Genomic DNA, 5,393 nt, shown 5'->3' with positions numbered 1-5,393 from the left:
CTAAGCAAAAATGAAGCTTATTTTGTGTGTTATATGAGCGTTTTCTCATTTCTATGCAAGAAATCATCTGTGATCTGTGTTTTTAGGCAAGAAATTGTCTAAAATTAATAATTCAATTCAAAACTGGTATAAAATCATTTACTATACAAAAGTTAATAATAATAATAATAATAATATTAATAATAATAATAATAATAATAATAATAATAATAATAATAATAATAATAGTAATAAAAGTAAGCTTAGTTTTCTAAGCAAAAATGAAGCTTATTTTGTGTGTTATATGAGCGTTTTCTCATTTCTATGCAAGAGATCATCTGTGATCTGTGTTTTTAGGCAAGAAATTGTCTAAAATTAATAACTCATTTTAAAACTGGTATAAAAACATTTACTATACAAAAGTTATAATCGGTTTTTAATAATAATAATAATAATAATAATAATAATAATAATAATAATAATAATAATAATAATAATAGTAATAATAATAATAAAAATAATAGTAATAATAATAATAATAATAATAGTAGTAATAAAAGTAAGCTTAGTTTTCTAAGCAAAAATGAAGCTTATTTTGTGTTATATGAGCGTTTTCTCATTTCTATGCTAAAGATCATGTGTGATCTGTGTTTTTACGCAATCTAAGCCATTTTATAGTTTTTAGGCAAGAAATTGGCTAAAATTAATCACTCATTTTAAAACTGGTATAAAAACAATACTACACAAAAGTTATAATCGGTTTTTAATAATAATAATTATAATAATAATAATAATAATAATAATAATAATAATAATAATAATAATAATAATAATAATAATAATAATAACAATAGTAATAATAATAATAATAATAATAATAATAATAATAATAATAATAATAATAATAATAATAGTAATAGTAACAAAAGTAATAATGATAATAATACTTTTAATAAGGAAAAATGGGGCTTATTTTGTGTGTTACATGAGCGTTTTCTCATTTCTATGCAAAAGATCATGTGTGATCTGTGTTTTTAGGCAATCTAAGCCATTTTATAGTTTTTAATATTTAACAAAAATTAGCTTTAAAATAAAATGTTTAAAAAACTGAAATTAAACTAAATTAATTGTGTCTAACACTTTAGTGTAGGAAAAAGGAGGAGACATAAAAGTCACAAAAGTCTTAGAGCTGTCTTTAGTCGTCATATTAATAACAATAACATTTATAATAACAATACTAGTAGTACTAAATTTGCTTATATGCAAGCGCTTAATTAAGGTAACAGTTTTTTTGTTTTTTGCTTATATCTCGAAAACAGTTACTCCTATCAATTTTTACTTTTTCACCAAAATTAAAGGTGATAAAATTTCCTACAAAATAGTTATTTGCATTTTTCATGTAGAACTAACCATAAGCGAGATATAAGTTAAATAATTAATAATTAAAAAAAAGTGTTTTAACAGAAAATGTTTTGTGATTTAAAATACACTTAATTTATTGGGTCCAATACTTTATTAGAAGAAAAAGAAGGTGACATAAAAGTCACTGAAGTCTTCAGAGTCGTTTTTAAATGCTGCATTTTTGCCTTCGTCTCAAACATTAAAAACTGAATTACATTTTTGTTCAGTAACAGTTACAGTTTTCTTATTGGTTTTTTGCTTATATCTCGAAAACAGTTACTCCTATCAAATTTTATCTTTCTTTCAAAATAAAAGCTGATAAAATTTCTAACAAAATAGTTATTTACATTTTTCTTGTAGGACCAAGCATAAACGAGTTATAGAGTTGGATATAAATAATATTTAACAAAAATTTGCTTTAAAATAAAATGCTTGAAAAACCGGAATTAAACTAAATTAACTGTGTCTAACACTTTAGTAGAGAAAAAAGGAGAAGACATAAAAGTCACTAAATGTTTCAGAGTCGTCTTTAGTCGTCATATTAATAACAATAACATTAATAATAATAATACTAATAGTACTAAATTTGCTTATATGCAAACCCTTAATTAAGGTAACAGTTTTTTGGTTTCTTGCTTGTATCTCGAAAACAGTTACTCCTATCAATTTTTATCTTTTTTTCAAAATTAAACTGATAAAATTTCCTACAAAATAGTTATTTGCATTTTTTTGTAGGACCAACCATAAGCGAGTTATAGAGTTGGATATAAATAATCTTTAACAAAATTTGCTTTAAAATAAAATGTTTGAAAAACCGATATTAAACTAAATTAATTGGGTCTAACACTTTAGTTGAGGAAAAAGGAGAAGACATAAAAGTCACCACATTCTTCAGAGTTGTTTTTAGTACTAAATTTGCTTATATGCAAGCGCTTAATTAAAGTAACAGATTTTTGGTTTCTTGCTTATATCTCAGGCCTCTGAAAGTGTATACAAATTATGTGTTCACTAGGAGGGGTGGGGCAAAGGGGGGAAATAGCTAAAATAGTTCGTGTGCTCCAGCTTAGAGGTCGCGTCAGTTGCAAAGAAATCCGTAAATTTAAAGGAATCTGTCACACGTTTTGCTAAAAGTAAAGAAGGTTCACTTAAAAATAATCGACGTGCGCACACTTCTCTTTTTAATTCTTTGATTTATCAACAGCCGATTATTTTGCTGTCGTTGCGGTTTTTGGCGACATTTTGTTTTAATGTGTTTTAAAGACTTCAGAAAACGATTTAACGTGATTTTTTGGATGTTTTTGTGATCAAACATCTCTACTTTTATATGGATCTTTTATTTGAATCTAGTGTATAGTGTGAATGACAGTGTTTTAATGAAGGATGAATCAACTTAAGGCAAATTAAGGTAAACGTTATTGAAAGGTGTCTATACAACAATTAATTGCGATTTCTAGATATTAATATAATCATATTACACCAAGAAGGATCACACAAACTTAGGAGATGAAGACCGTCCTTTGAGATGATAACGGTTCTTGGGATGTAATTGAAAATCCCATGAAGACGAGTTAAATATAATGTGCAGTAATTAATAGGTATATCATAATAATAAATAAATTTATTGTAGTTGCGAAGCTAGTATTTTGTGAAAGCAGGGAGTTTAGGACTTGCTATGGTTCAAGGTTTTCAAATTTTCCATGTCCCTCTATGTCTTAATCTTTTATGTTGTTTTACACAATGTTATAACGCCTATGCCTGTTAAAAAAACAAGGTTTGTCCTTTTTGTGATTGCTTAATTTAGAAACTAAGCGAAAAAACGTATTCTACAAGTATCATACAAGTTAATCAATATTAAAGCCTACTATTATTATAAATTTAAATGATTACATGGTAGTTTTAATCAGTTAACTTCCAGTGATAGTTATGTATATCAGATATGTGGGTTTTTATTTAAAATAATTTTAGCACACTTGTAATTCTCTTGTGTTTGAGTAATTTACTAATAACTATGATGCAATCGAGATTACTTTTAAAAAATTTCAAAACTTATCAAGAACTTTGACATCAAACTGTTAAAGTACGTGTTAGGGCCGCTTTTACAAACGTCCGTAAACCTTATAACCGCGAATAAATTTCGAAAAATAGTTGTTTAAATTTAGCCTTAAGGGACTTAAAAATTGGACTATTGTCAAAGGTTACAAGCAAAATTTTGATATTTTTTTGCTTTTCTGAACAGTCTGTAGACAAGTAATCAAACCAACAAAACTGATGTATTTATACAGACTGATCCCGAAATACTGTGTCTGTTAGCAATCTGAATTTAAATTTTAAAGGATACCAATAGTGTACACTTTCAGGTAGCAATTCAATAATTTAATCTGATGCCAACATACTCAGTTTCTCTGGATCATTGTGTATATTTAGACAATGTATTTACATATATTATTACATCTGAGTATGTTTATGAACAACAATTCGAGTTAAATTAATTTTGCCTATACATTCCAGCACGTTATTATTTTTTTAATAAATTTTTATTGGAAAGACTTTGTTTCATTTTATTAAGCGATGTTAAATGTTTTTGTGCTATTGCAACTGTTACAGATGCTTTTTTATTAAAATGTCTCGTAACAGTGCATGAGTACAGAAACATTTAACATTTATAATTCTTTAAATTTGGAAAATAAATAAAATGTCCTGTTTGAATTTCCCGCTATTATCGAATTAGTTTGTTCTCCCCAGGTTAGGTGGCGCTTTCGCGAAAAAACGAGGGGTAGACAGAGAGATTCGCTTCTTCCTCTCTCTTATTCTATGCTTATATCTCGAAAACAGTTACTCCTATCAATTTTTATCTTTTTACTAAAATTAAAGCTGATAAAATTTCCTACAAAATAGTAATTTGCATTTTTCATGTAGGACTAACCTTAAGCGAGATATAAGTTTGAAAATAATTAATATTTAAAAAAACAGTTCTTTAACAGAAAATGTCTTGTGATTTAAAATACACTTAATTTAATGGGTCCAATACTTTATTAGAAGAAAAAGGAGGTGACATAAAAGTCACTGAAGTCTTCATAGTCGATTTTAAATGCTGTATTTTCGTCTTTGTCTCAAACATTGAAAACTGAATTACATTTTTGTTCAGTAACAGTTACAGTTTTCTTATTGGTTTTTTGCTTATATCTCGAAAACAGTTACTCCTATCAATTTTTATCTTTCTTTCAAAATTAAAGCTGATAAAATTTTCTACAAAATCGTTATTTGCATTTTTCCTGTAGGACCAACCATAAGCGAGTTATAGAGTTGGATATGAATAATATTTAACAAAAATTTGCTTTAAAATAAAATGTTCGAAAAACTGAAATTAAACTAATTTAATTGTGTCTAACACTTTAGTAGAGGAAAAAGAAAAAGGCATAAAAGTCACAAAAGGTTTCCGAGTCGTCTTTAGTCGTCATACTAATAACAATAACATTAATAATAATAATACTAATAGTACTAAATTTGCTTATATGCAATCGCTTAATTAAGGTAACAGTTTTTTGGTTTCTTGCTTATATCTCGAAAACAGTTACTCCTATCAATTTTTATCGTTTTACTAAAATTAAAGCTGATAAAATTTCCTACAAAATAGTTATTTGCATTTCTCATGTAGGACTAACCATAAGCGAGATATAAGTTTGAAAATAATCAATATTTAAAAAAAAAGTGCTTTAACAGAAAATGTTTTGTGATTTAAAATACACTTAATTTATTAGGTCCAATACTTTATTAGAAGAAAAAGGAGGTGACATATAAGTCACTGAAGTCTTCAGAGTCGTTTTAAAATGCTGCATTTTCGACTTCGTCTCAAACATTGAAAACTGAATTACATTTTTGTTCAGTAACAGTTACAGTTTTCTTATTGGTTTTTTGCTTATATCTCGAAAACTGTTACTCCTATCAAATTTTATTTTTCTTTCAAAATTAAAGCTGATAAAATTTCCAACAAAATAGTTAATTACATTTTTCTT

The 5,393-nt window shown here is 26.3% G+C and overlaps 1 long non-coding RNA gene across 1 annotated transcript; it reads left to right on the top strand.

Annotated features, from left to right (window-relative positions):
* Positions 1–2,362: 2,362 nt before the first annotated feature.
* On the top strand, positions 2,363–3,924 carry LOC135265386 (uncharacterized). The gene is made up of 2 exons (XR_010333028.1): positions 2,363–2,785; positions 2,835–3,924. It is a non-coding gene; the product is annotated as an uncharacterized LOC135265386 (long non-coding RNA).
* The last annotated feature ends 1,469 nt before the right edge of the window (positions 3,925–5,393 follow it).

Source organism: Tribolium castaneum, chromosome 2 (genome assembly GCF_031307605.1).
Source record: "Tribolium castaneum strain GA2 chromosome 2, icTriCast1.1, whole genome shotgun sequence".
Classification (NCBI taxonomy): domain Eukaryota; kingdom Metazoa; phylum Arthropoda; class Insecta; order Coleoptera; family Tenebrionidae; genus Tribolium; species Tribolium castaneum.
The sequence above is the reverse complement of the archived record's forward strand: the minus strand, read 5'-3'. Positions and strand labels throughout refer to the sequence as shown.